This window comes from Malaclemys terrapin, chromosome 4 (genome assembly GCF_027887155.1).
Source record: "Malaclemys terrapin pileata isolate rMalTer1 chromosome 4, rMalTer1.hap1, whole genome shotgun sequence".
NCBI lineage: Eukaryota > Metazoa > Chordata > Testudines > Emydidae > Malaclemys > Malaclemys terrapin.
Genome location: NC_071508.1, coordinates 77,733,025 through 77,746,028, shown reverse-complemented (window position 1 = coordinate 77,746,028; position 13,004 = coordinate 77,733,025). Strand labels below are relative to the sequence as shown.

Sequence of the window (13,004 nt, the reverse complement as noted above, 5' to 3'; positions counted from 1 at the left end):
GGACTCTGGTGATTATGTGCAAAAGTGGAAAGCACAGATGAGAGAAGCTTTAGATTCAGTCACTGAAACCTCCAGAAAACCAGCTGCTAGAAACAATGAGCACACACACCTTATAGTTCCACTCTCTCCCCAGGAATTTGTCAGAGCATGGGGGAACCTGCATAATTAAAAGCCTACTAGGCAAAGCAGATCCACATTGTTACCAAAAGGAGGGGGGAATCATCTGGAGTATTACATCACAGTCTCTCAATGCTCTATGATTACTTGCCTATTGATAGTCCAACAGCAAGAAGAAACCCAAGAAAAGCACAAGGAGTGATACATTCCCCAGTTATCCAGGAACAGGACTCCTCTAACAGTTCAGATGATGACATACATGTTCAGTTCCTTAATTCTCAAGGTCAGGAAAAGACGGTGCCTGTTAACACTGGGGAACAACATCTGGAGGGCAGCCAACCTGTAATAGCCAGCTCACTAAATCTGGATGCTGATTCTTATTGTCTCACTATTGCAAATAACTCCCAGACTGCTGGTGATTCTGATGGAAGTGCTGAGGTATCACATGGATAAGGGTCAAAGGAATCAGTGCTAGCACAGGGAGAGCAAACACTAACAGACATCAATCCACCAGGATGAGAAAAGAACAGAGGATATTCACGTGTGATCAGCTTGGATCCTCATGTTACCAGTACAGGAGCCCCCTGATCAATTTGATTGATCCCTCTGAGGTTGTGGCTGCAGCGTATCAGTTATTAAAATATTTAATGCTAGTGAATTTAGGTCCAACAGTATGTACACCAAGATTAACTACTTAAAAGATCCTGTCATATTTAAATGGTTAATTTAAAGTATAAGCATATCTCAGTCATTAAACAATAGGTTTATAATGCAAAAATCAAACTGATGACACCAGAAGTTTTGGTTCTTTTGGTAGTAAAGGATTTGTTTATGCTGGGATCAAATCAAAATTTTATGACCAAGTAAGACTTACCTTTAATGCTGGAAAAGTCAGGACATTTAATGTTGCTGAGGGGTAAGTAAGGCATACACAAAAGAGAGTGCACATTGGTTGAACTTTTTGGATCCTCCCACCCCCCACTGTGTTCCCCAGAGGTGGTGTATTTTAGATAGTCCCTGCCTTGGCTGGCTGGGGTTGCTGTGATATAGAGGTTGACATTTTGTTTGGAGCTCTGTTTTCACACTGACCCCTGAGTTTCTGCTTATTTGAGTCTCTGTTTACTCTGACTGAGATAATAAAGAATCCTGCATTTTCAAAGGACAGAGTCTGTGTTTTAAAGCATGTAGAAACAGCAATGGGGCAGTGAATGGACAAGAGAAACATCTCCCAAAAGAGTTCCTGTCACCAAGCAGGAACCAAAGTCAGACAAACAAAAATGTATGTATGTGTGCGTGTGTGTGTGTGTAGTTCTGTACCTTGCCCCAAAACATGAATATTTTTAGGTTTGTAGAAGCTGTTAACTTGCTTCTTTCCAGTGTTGTATTTCCTACTTCCAAATGGATCTTGGACTGGGACTGCAGCTTGAACCCTCAGGTGAAAAAAATCCCTGCTGCTGTCATGCTATTTCCAGTCCAAGTGGAAGAGAAAAATTCTGGAAACTGCTATCTAGAGAGAGGAACCAGTATCAGGATATTTGCATGCTGGTTTGCAGGCCAAAGAGGCTGTTAATCTGACTGAGATGCTGATCTGTAGTGTAACAGTTTCCAGGCTGTATCAACTTCATTGTCATCCTTTGCACAGCACAGCACACCACAACCATAAGGGGAGATTCACTTTAAGACCTTATGCTAAAGGAATATAAGTCCCCACCACTTGAACTAAAGGAGACTCTCTATCTGTGATATTAATGCTCATTTCCGCTGTAGGCTTCCAGCCATTACAGACTACATAATCAACCATCTGTATAGGTCTGTAATTCCAGAGCAGTGGTAAATACTATCCGTGATTTATATACTTCTCCCTCTTCCAGACGGTAATAGGGGAGCCATCTGCCAAGCACCCCCTCATGGCCAGGGGCAGCTCTGCAGAACTCTGCCTCAGTTTTCTGCTCTCACAGGACTCCTCAATAACACATCCAACTCATGTTAAATTAAAACAATCTCCTCCTGTGATGCAATTTATTTAGCCCTTACACATTGGTCATCCAGGCCCCAACCCCATTTCAGTCTCTCTCTCTCCCTTTGAGTCAGGAGTCCCCAGCCCTCCTTCCCAGAACGGGTTTCAGTTCCTTTACTCCCTGCAGGAGCCAGTATCTCTCCCTGCTTCCTCAAATCAGCTATGGCTTCCCACACTTCTGTCCTGTCTGGGCCTCATAGCCTTCCTGACTGTAGTGCTACCAGCTCTCACTTGGCTCCCTTCCCCAGGAACACTGTCCCCCCCGCAGTCTGTTCTTTCCTACTTTATCACCTACTTTAACCCTAGGTAATCACATGACCTCATAATTACCCACTAGGGGAGGTGAGCTGATCCTTTCCCAGAAGGGTTGAAGCCCCATTTCACTGTAAAGGGGCCAGCTACCCTGTGACACAGACTTGACTTTGAGCACCTGAAATTCATATCCAACCATCAGGTGCCAGATGTAAAGATTATAAAACTGATATAGATTAGATTTCCAGACTAGAAGATCTGGATACTTAACTGTAGGAAATCTTTTGGGGTTCACTCAACCTTAGTTTAAACACGTTTGTCAGTGAAGCAGCTTGCAGAAATAATGCTGCTTAGGAAGGATTTTAATACTTTTCTGTTTCATTTGTCTTTATTTCCTTTTTCTTGTTCCAACATTGATCCCGATTTGATGAAAGTAACCTGAAAATCTGTGAACTCTAAAGTAAAACCAACATTTCCTTCTCTCTCTCCTTCTTGCCCATAAATGCTTGAATAGGTCATTGAAATATATTATTCTGCTTCTATGCACAGAAAAGAAATATAAACCTTAAATTGCATCTAGGGATTTTGCCTTTGGATTTTGAATATATTCTGTCCATGTTGCAGTCCTCCCTGGAATACAATGATGCCAGTGTAGTGAATTATCAGTCTACCCCTGAGTTTGTAACTTCAGTGCAGTAAAACTGATAATCCATTCCAGTATTTGATTACCAACCTAGAGTGGAAATGCAAGATGCACATTATTTCCATGCCAGAAATTAGCTCCTCTCATTGGTTCTTAAAAAAAAAGCTTAATAAAAGAGATGGTTTAAGTGCCTAACTCACAAGAGTGCTGTGAAGTTTAAGGGACAGATTTATAAAGGTATGTAAGTACCTAAAGATCCAGATAGTTGTGCCTAAGTGTGTCAGGCACCTAATCCCATTAACTTCCAATGTCTTTGTAAATCTGGCTCCAAGTGATGTTTGTAAAGCAATTTGAGATTCTCAGATGGAAGGTATTATTGGGGCTTGTTCCTGGACCCTTTGAAGTCAATGGCACAATTCCCCATTGACTTTTGTGATACATGACTAATCTCTTAATGTGCAACATATCATTATTTAATGTTAGGTTTTCTGTTACCCATTATGTACTCCTGACGGCCCCAGTGAACAACAAGATGGTTCTAATGGTACCTCCTCTTACCATAAAAAGACTGGTAGCTTTTAAGCTAGCAGAAGATAGAGCCTATGTCTTTAAAGCATATTCATTTCAGCCTGATTACACTGTGTATCTTTGATCTCAGCCTAGATATCAGCCTCAGCCTCCCTGAATCCTACTTACGTCTTCAAATCATCCTGAACAATTCCTTTCCCTTCTTGGTGGCTGTATGATTTAAAAAACAGGAGATAGCAGCCTGGCCACCAGGTGCTTGCAGACATGCTGTCATTGGAAGATGGATTTTTGCAGAAGCCAGAAGCTCTTCAAGGTTAGGGAGAGTCAGAGTGTTCACAGAAGGAGGGTGTGACATTCAGTGTTTAGAACATGGGACTAGAAGTCAAGTCTCCTGGGTTCTGTTTTAGCTCTGAGAGAGAATATAATATAGTATTTAAAGAATGGGTCTCAAACTCAGGATCCTGGGTCTGGGGGTGAGGAGGGGGAGGGGAGGAGGAGTGTGGGACTAGTAGTGAGAGTATGGTACTAGGAGCCAAGAGACTTTGTTTCTGGCTCTGGGAGGGAATGTGGTCTACTGGTTACAGATAGAAGCTAAGACTCCTGCGTTCTGTTCCTGACTGTGTTGCTGAATTTCTATGTGACTTTCAGCAAGGATGTGTTATGTGCCTCAGATTACTCATCTGTAAAATAGAGATTATTACCTTCCCCATAGGTATAGTGTGGAGTCTAATTTAATATAAATTTGCAATGTGCTTTGAGATCTTCTGATGAAGGATTCTATATGTGTGTAAATTATTATCACTACCAAAATTAATTGGATCCTAATAAAAAATCTGGGTGCCAGTTCAGGCAGGTGTGGAGAACTTCTAAACCTCTGTCTGTGCCTGATAGTAGAGATCAGATTGTGGGGGCAGCCACAGTTTATGGCTAATTAGCCAGTGCTGAAGTCACTGTGAGCTCCCTTCTGCAGTTCTGCCACAGAACTGGGAACTCGAAGGTTCATCACAAACTGGGAAGTAAAAGGGTACTAAATATTTAATGCCAAAAAGTTAAATATTATCATAAAAGTAATTTAATATAAATGGCTTTCAGCAAATCCTTATCCATATTTCATGACTGAAATGGGTGTCTGGTTTCTAATGTTTGCGTGCAATTAATTTTAATGGGTACGTTGCATTAATTCCTCTCCCTTGTCTCTCAGAGACCCTGACCCCATCAAAAAAAGCAAATAGCAGGACTTCAAATGTCCCTGGCACAGAAGGTGATGCAGGGCCCTGTGTATAGACCTGGAAATGACAAGTTAATAGGCTATCGATAGTTTCCTAAGTATATAGAGAGCAATTACTCTGTGTTTGTGGGGGTGAGTGAGCAGTGGTGGGGGTTCTACAAGACAACGATATCTGAAGATATGAATATACAATAGGAACATATTAAGATTCTATTTTCATTTCCGTTTTACAGCCTGATCGAAAGTCCATTTAAGTCAGTGGAAGTCTTTCGATTGTCTTCAGTTGGCCTTAGATGAGTCCTTAGTTAATTTAGTGTATGGACTGGGATCATTATGACCAGCTTTTTCCAGGTTCAGCAAAACACAGTTTCTCTTCTCCTCCTAATTAACTCACCCCTTCTGAGATACCTTTGGGAGATGTAAAGGTGGAAGTTGAGATATGGAACTTAATCTTTGTAGTTATTATACCTTTTGAGGCAAAGAGTTAATTGGACCTTTAAGTCATCCATCCTCATTGCATGAAGGAAACACCATATTCAGTGTGTCTGTCTAGGTTCTCGTAATGGTCATCAACACAATAGTATTTCAGTTTTGTAAAGCAAAACAGATGTGTCCCAAACCATTTAACATGAGCTCTAGAGACAAAGCTTAAACCTCTTGCTTCCAGCACAGTTTTATGAAATGTTGGAAGGAGGAAGAAATAGCTTCTATTATTGTAAAACCAATCATTCATTATAGATTCCTGGGGAGGGGGAGCTCCAGCTTTAATTAGCATCAAACTTAACTGGCTTCTGTTTCAACCCTGACTATTAATTAGTGATGCCCTTGGGGTAATCAACCCATTGCGGATATCTGAGAAAAATAAACTGATTAATAGTCTGACCTTGACAGTTCAGTGTAGAAGCTGAAATACAGGCTGTTCACCCAGGATGTCTCATAAACTTATCTTAGGGTGGGAAATTGCGCCTAAAACCCACGAAGTAATAATCAGGCATGGGGAGGAAAAGACCTTTTTGGAGGTTGGAAAGGGTTCAAGTCTTTCCATTTCCATGTTCTGTGGCATCAAGGACCCAGCCAAGAACAGAAGCTAAAATAATAGATTCATAGATTCATAGATTCTAGGACTGGGAGGGACCTCGAGAGGTCATGGAGTCCAGTCCCCTGCCCGCATGGCAGGACCAAATACTGCCTAGACCATCCCTAATAGACATTTATCTAACCTACTCTTAAATATCTCCAGAGACGGAGATTCCACAACCTCCCTAGGCAATTTGTTCCAGTGTTTAACCACCCTGACAGTTAGGAACTTTTTCCTAATGTCCAATCTAGACCTCCCTTGCTGCAGTTTAAACCCATTGTTTCTGGTTCTATCCTTAGAGGCTAAGGTGAACAAGTTCTCTCCCTCCTCCTTATGACACCCTTTTATATACCTGAAAACTGCTATCATGTCCCCTCTCAGTCTTCTCTTTTCCAAACTAAACAAACCCAATTCTTTCAGCCTTCCTTCATAGGTCATGTTCTCAAGACCTTTAATCATTCTTGTTGCTCTTCTTTGGACCCTTTCCAGTTTCTCCACATCTTTTTTAAAATGCGGCGCCCAGAACTGGACACAATACTCCAGCTGAGGCCTAACCAGAGCAGAGTAGAGCGGAAGAATGACTTCTCGTGTCTTGCTCACAACACACCTGTTAATGCATCCCAGAATCATGTTTGCTTTTTTTGCAACAGCATCACACTGTTGACTCATATTTAGCTTGTGGTCCACTATAACCCCTAGATCCCTTTCTGCCGTACTCCTTCCTAGACAGTCTTTTCCCGTTCTGTATGTGTGAAATTGATTTTTCCTTCCTAAGTGGAGCACTTTGCATTTGTCTTTGTTAAACTTCATCCTGTTTAACTCAGACCATTTCTCCAATTTGTCCAGATCATTTTGAATTATGACCCTGTCCTCCAAAGTAGTTGCAATCCCTCCCAGTTTGGTATCATCCGCAAACTTAATAAGCGTACTTTCTATGCCAATATCTAAGTCGTTGATGAAGATATTGAACAGAGCCGGTCCCAAAACAGACCCCTGCGGTACCCCACTCGTTACGCCTTTCCAGCAGGATTGGGAACCATTAATAACAACTCTCTGAGTATGATTATCCAGCCAGTTATGCACCCACCTTATAGTAGCCCCATCTAATTTGTATTTGCCTAGTTTATCGATAAGAATATCATGCGAGACCGTATCAAATGCCTTACTAAAGTCTAGGTATACCACATCCACCGCTTCACCCTTATCCACAAGGCTCGTTATCCTATCAAAGAAAGCTATCAGATTGGTTTGACATGATTTGTTCTTCACAAATCCATGCTGGCTATTCCCTATCACCTTACCACCTTCCAAGTGTTGGCAGACGATTTCCTTAATTACTTGCTCCATTATCTTCCCTGGCACAGAAGTTAAACTAACTGGTCTGTAGTTACCTGGGTTGTTTTTATTTCCCTTTTTATAGATGGGCACTATATTTGCCCTTTTCCAGTCTTCTGGAATCTCTCCCGTCTCCCATGACTTTCCAAAGATAATAGCTAGAGGCTCAGATACCTCCTCTATTAGCTCCTTGAGTATTCTAGGATGCATTTCATCAGGCCCGGGTGACTTGCAGGCATCTAACTTTTCTAAGTGATGTTTAACTTGTTCTTTTTTTATTTTATCCGCTAAACCTACCCCCTTCCCATTAGCATTCACTATGTTAGGCATTCCTTCAGACTTCTCGGTGAAGACCGAAACAAAGAAGTCATTAAGCATCTCTGCCATTTCCAAGTTTCCTGTTACTGTTTCTCCCTCTTCACTAAGCAGTGGGCCTACCCTGTCTTTGGTCTTCCTCTTGCTTCTAATGTATTGATAAAAAGTCTTCTTTTTTCCTTTTATTCCCGTAGCTAGTTTGAGCTCATTTTGTGCCTTTGCCTTTCTAATCTTGCCCCTGCATTCCTGTGTTGTTTGCCTATATTCATCCTTTGTAATCTGTCCTAGTTTCCATTTTTTATATGACTCCTTTTTATTTTTTAGATCGTGCAAGATCTCGTGGTTAAGCCAAGGTGGTCTTTTGCCACATTTTCTATCTTTCCTAACCAGCGGAATAGCTTGCTTTTGGGCCCTTAATAGTGTCCCTTTGAAAAACTGCCAACTCTCCTCAATTGTTTTTCCCCTCAGTCTTGATTCCCCTGGGACCTTACCTATCAGCTCTCTGAGCTTCCCAAAATCTGCCTTCCTGAAATCCATTGTCTCTATTTTGCTGTTCTCCCTTCTACCCTTCCTTAGAATTGCAAAGTCTATGATTTCATGATCACTTTCACCCAGGCTGCCTTCTACTTTCACATTCTCAACGAGTTCCTCCCTATTTGTTAAAATCAAGTCTAGAACAGCTTCCCCCCTAGTAGCTTTTTCAACCTTCTGAAATAAAAAGTTGTCTCCAATGCAGTCCAAGAATTTGTTGGATAGTCTGTTCCCCGCTGTGTTATTTTCCCAACATATATCCGGATAGTTGAAGTCCCCCATCACCACCAAATCTTGGGCTTTGGATGATTTTGTTAGTTGCTTGAAAAAAGCCTCATCCACCTCTTCCACCTGGTTAGGTGGCCTGTAGTAGACGCCTAGCATGACATCTCCCTTGTTTTTTGCCCCTTTAAGCCTAACCCAGAGACTCTCAACACTTCCGTCTCTTATGTCCATCTCTACCTCAGTCCAAGTGTGTACATTTTTAATATATAAGGCAACACCTCCTCCCTTTTTCCCCTGTCTATCCTTCCTGAGCAAGCTGTACCCATCCACACCAACCTTCCAATCATGTGTATTATCCCACCAAGTTTCAGTGATGCCAACAATGTCATAGTTGTATTTATTTATTAGCACTTCCAGTTCTTCCTGCTTATTCCCCATACTTCTCGCATTTGTATATAGGCATCTAAGATACTGGTTTGATCTTTCCTCCCAGTTTTTTCCTGACTCTCCTTTCTCTCTGCCAATATAGCCCACACTCCCTCTTGTTTCCGACTCATTTCCCCGGTCTCCATGTTCCCCACTTACCTGTGGGCTTTGCTCACCTGTCCCCGTCGAACCTAGTTTAAAGCCCTCCTCACTAGGTTAGCCAGTCTGTGTCCGAATAGGGTCTTCCCTCTCCTCGAAAGGTGAACGCCATCTCTGCCTAGCAGTCCTTCCTCGAATAGCATCCCGTGGTCTAGGAAGCCAAAGCCCTCCTGGCGACACCATCTTCGCAGCCAGGCATTCACCTCCATGATGCATCTGTCTCTGCCCGGGCCCCTACCTTTAACAGGAAGAATTGAAGAGAATACCACCTGTGCTCCAAACTCCTTCACCCGTGCTCCCAGAGCCCTGTAGTCACTCTTGATCCGCTCAGTGTCACACCGCGCAGTATCATTTGTGCCCACATGGATGAGTAGCATGGGGTAGTAGTCAGAGGGCCGGATAATCCTCGACAATGCCTCCGTAACGTCTCGGATACGGGCCCCCGGCAGGCAGCATACCTCCCGAGATGAAATGTCAGGGCGACAGATGGGCGCCTCCGTCCCCCTCAGCAGAGAGTCTCCGACCACCACTACCCTACGTTTCCTATTCGCAGTGGTGGCAGCAGACTCTCCAGCCTTAGGGGTACGAGGCTTCTCCTCCTTTACTGTAGGGAGTGATTCCTTCTTTCCTGTATCAAGAAGAGCATAACGGTTACCTATAACCACGGCAGGAAGGTTCGGAGCAAGGGTGGAGCACTGCCTGCTGCCAGAAGTAACCAGCTGCCAGCGTCCACCCTGAGCCATCTCCTCCTCCACCAGTGGTGTATCAGCAGTCCTGTGTACTGGGACAGCTACCTCAGCTGTCTCCACATGGACACTGTCGAGGAATTGCTCGTGGATACGGATGCTCCTCAACCTAGCCACCTCCTCCTGTAGCTCTCCCACCTGCTGCCTGAGAGATTCCACCAGCAGGCACCTTTCACATTGGATGGTCCCCCCAGCCTGGATATCAGTAAGTGGAAATTGCAAGTTACAGTCTTTGCAAAACCACACCAGGATCTGGGTAGAGGCATCCATGCTTAGGCACTCTGTCTGGCTACAGGCACAGGTGGAGGAGACAGCAGCAGTGCTGGCACAGGTGTTGCGGGTCTTCCTAACCATCGTAAGCCTCCCTCTGTCAAACTCCCGTCTGCAGCCCCCTGTCAGCAGAGGCTTCTAGCTTTCAAACCTTCCTTTGAAGCTCACAGCTTCCAACTGCCAGCCACAGCACACGGTCCTTCAAACAACCAAAACAAACAAACAGACTGACAAACACAAGCTCAGCACACAGCAAGTAACCCTCAAACACAAACAAACACACACTACAGACAGTCACTTACCCCAAAAGGTTGCTGTATTGCTCCTCCTTCACCTGGAGAACTCCCTTGCGAAACTCCCTGTTAGCAGCCCCTGTTCGCAAAAGCCTGTTCGCAAAATGAATACAGAGAGAGCCTGGTACCTATGTATCCAATGTATTCATACTATACTCATCATCATGCATCTGAATATCTTCATGAGAATCCCAGCCTAGCTTTACAGACCCAAGAGATTGGATAAGGATCTACATTTTGGGTATTTCTCTTTACTGAATCTTCCTAAGCACCTGAAGTTCACCTGTTGCTGTCATCAACAAACAGGTCAATGTTCAGCAACAGGTTTTGGAAACAAATTTAATAAAACCATGAATGATTACTTATGGGAGGCAGAATGGTTTAATGAATAGGTTGCCAGGCAGGGATAGAATCCTGGGCCTACCTCCTCCCATGTAGGAGTTTTGCCATTGATTGCCCTGGGATTTATCCTCAAATTTGGCCTTATTTGTGTGACCTTGGGAAAGTCACTTAACCTCTTTGTGCTTCAGTTGACTCCAATATAAAATAGAGATAGTAAGACCAATCTTTTAAAACATTTTGAGATCTATAAATGAAAGGTGCTATGTCTGTTACCAAATGATAAGAAAATTAAAATCCTCTGTTGCAACTCATTTCTACGTTTGACTTCAACACTTAATCCACCCCTCAGTTCTGTCCCTTCTCAAAGCCTTCTCCTTATCTAATCATTTGCCCTTGGACCGATCTGTTATGTAATTTTCTACTTTCTCCTCCTTTTGAAACTCACAACTTGCAGAGGTGTGGGTTGGAGTAGCTCCTCTGTGTTACTTGTGCCATACAGCCTTCCTGAAGATCTGTCAAGAAACTTGGCTGCATGGGCAGTGGACAAAAGGATTCCATTTAAAAAGCTCATTGTTCCTTAGTTTTAACTTGCCAAAAGAGATCAGAACATACTCAGAACTACTGATTGGGGGTAATCCCAGATTTATATTTCAAAACTGATTTGGAGCTAGGAAAGCAGCAAAAAGTATTTTAAACCAATAAACTTTATTTCTCTTTTATACTGAAAAACAGACAAAGTAAATAATGACGTCCCCTTAACTCATTGCCTGAGGGATTTTTTTTTACTGTAGAATTAGCACCTAGATACTGTGGTGATGAGCCTGTAGGAATACCTAAGATAGGACAGATAGAGAACTGGACAGACCAACAGATAATAGGATTCTAAATTACATAAGACTTACCTGTACAATCTTAATCCTACCAGCAGCTCATGTAGAAAGCTGTTACTATATTTTACTTTAAGAAACTCTGATGCTAGTGAAAGATTGCTAGCTTATTTGATATCCCTGGAGACAGATGTGTTCTGTTTATTCCCAGTACAGGTACAGGATGAGAAGCAACAGAGCAAGCTGCCTTCATATCACCCCGTCAATGTTCCTGGAAGATCCACGTCTAAAGGGGTGTTTCTGTAAAGGGAAAAAAGAAGTTCAGGCTCCATGGCCCATTCACATCTAGCCTTCCCTGCTGCAACTCCCAGCAAGGGAACCAATTAGTGCCAATTTGTTTTTTTATGATTCAATGTAAGCATGAAATTCCTCTCTATGTACAGTGGAACCCTCTTACAGTCAATCACATCTTTCATACAGTGATTTCAGTCTGAGAGCCACTGCGATTAGAATTGGAATAGGCACATCACAATGCACTGAACAGTCTGAGACTTTTGTTCTACTTCATATCGGTGAAGTTACACTGTATTAAATGGATTCCACTGTACAGAGTAGGTATGTTAGAGATGCCTTACATGCGTGGAGAGAGAGAGAGAGAGGCAGAATTTAATTAGTACTCTATACTCTATTTTAAATTTCCTCTTTGTTTCTGAATGATGGTGTTCTTGTCATTTGCTAAGACTATAAGCTCTTTGGGGCAGGTACCTTCTTTTCGTTACAGGAATATACAGTGCCTAGCACAAAGGGACCCTGCTGCTTTATTAGGGCCTCCAGGCTTTACTGCAATATAAATAAATACTCCATCTGAAATTACTTGATTAAGAACTGATCTATCAGGAGAGCTTTGTGACGGTTCCAGGGCTGGTACACTAGAGGAGGCTGCAGGGACATTAGCAGAACTGTATGGGTGATCTAGGACTGGAATAACAGGGTTGTGGAAGGGTAGGATTTGGTGTATTGGCTGACCTGTGTGGGAGAATCAAAGACAAGGCAGTGGGAGTACTTAAGGTTAGGAATAGCAGAAACATGAGAGGGTTGTTGTCACAGCTGAATCCCAACTCTGTCACTCTGAGTGCACAAGTGAGGCCCACAAGGATTTTCAAAATTAATACTTGCCACTTCAGGCTTGTATTAAACTCCCAAGGTTACAGCTTTTCTCTGACCTTGGCTTGGTAAACGCTGCCACCACGCAAATGCAAAAAACCCGCTTGGACCCAGGGAGGAGCACTTGGGAATTCCTCCCTGTGGGGTATCCTCAAGCCTTTTCATGCCCCCTCTGGGGAAGAGCTGAGAAAGAAAACAAAGGAAATTAGCTGTGGCTAACAGCTAATTAAACAACATGCACAAACCTCTTAGGATACCAAAAATCCAATCCTGTTCTTAAAAAACGTAAATTTTATTAAAAACAAAAAGAAAGAAAATATATCTGGAACTTAGGCTTTTGCTAGATTTTAACAGAGCAATTCCAAAAACCAAGCACCCAAAATAGCTTTCTTGGGGGTTCAGCTTAAAGGTTACAAGCAAACAAAATCATCTGGGGTTAGCACAGAGGAGTCCACAAGCCAATAAGAAATAAAAGAAATAACCCTAATCGCGTCTAGCTAAACATTCT

The 13,004-nt window shown here is 42.8% G+C and overlaps 1 long non-coding RNA gene across 1 annotated transcript in view; it reads left to right on the top strand.

Annotated features, from left to right (window-relative positions):
- Positions 1-12,202, top strand: part of LOC128836507 (uncharacterized) — a 172,130-nt gene extending 159,928 nt beyond the window's left edge. The window contains exon 2 of the long non-coding RNA XR_008444786.1: positions 11,544-12,202. This is a non-coding gene — a long non-coding RNA (uncharacterized LOC128836507). The remainder of the gene's footprint in view (positions 1-11,543) is intronic.
- Positions 12,203-13,004: the final 802 nt, after the last annotated feature.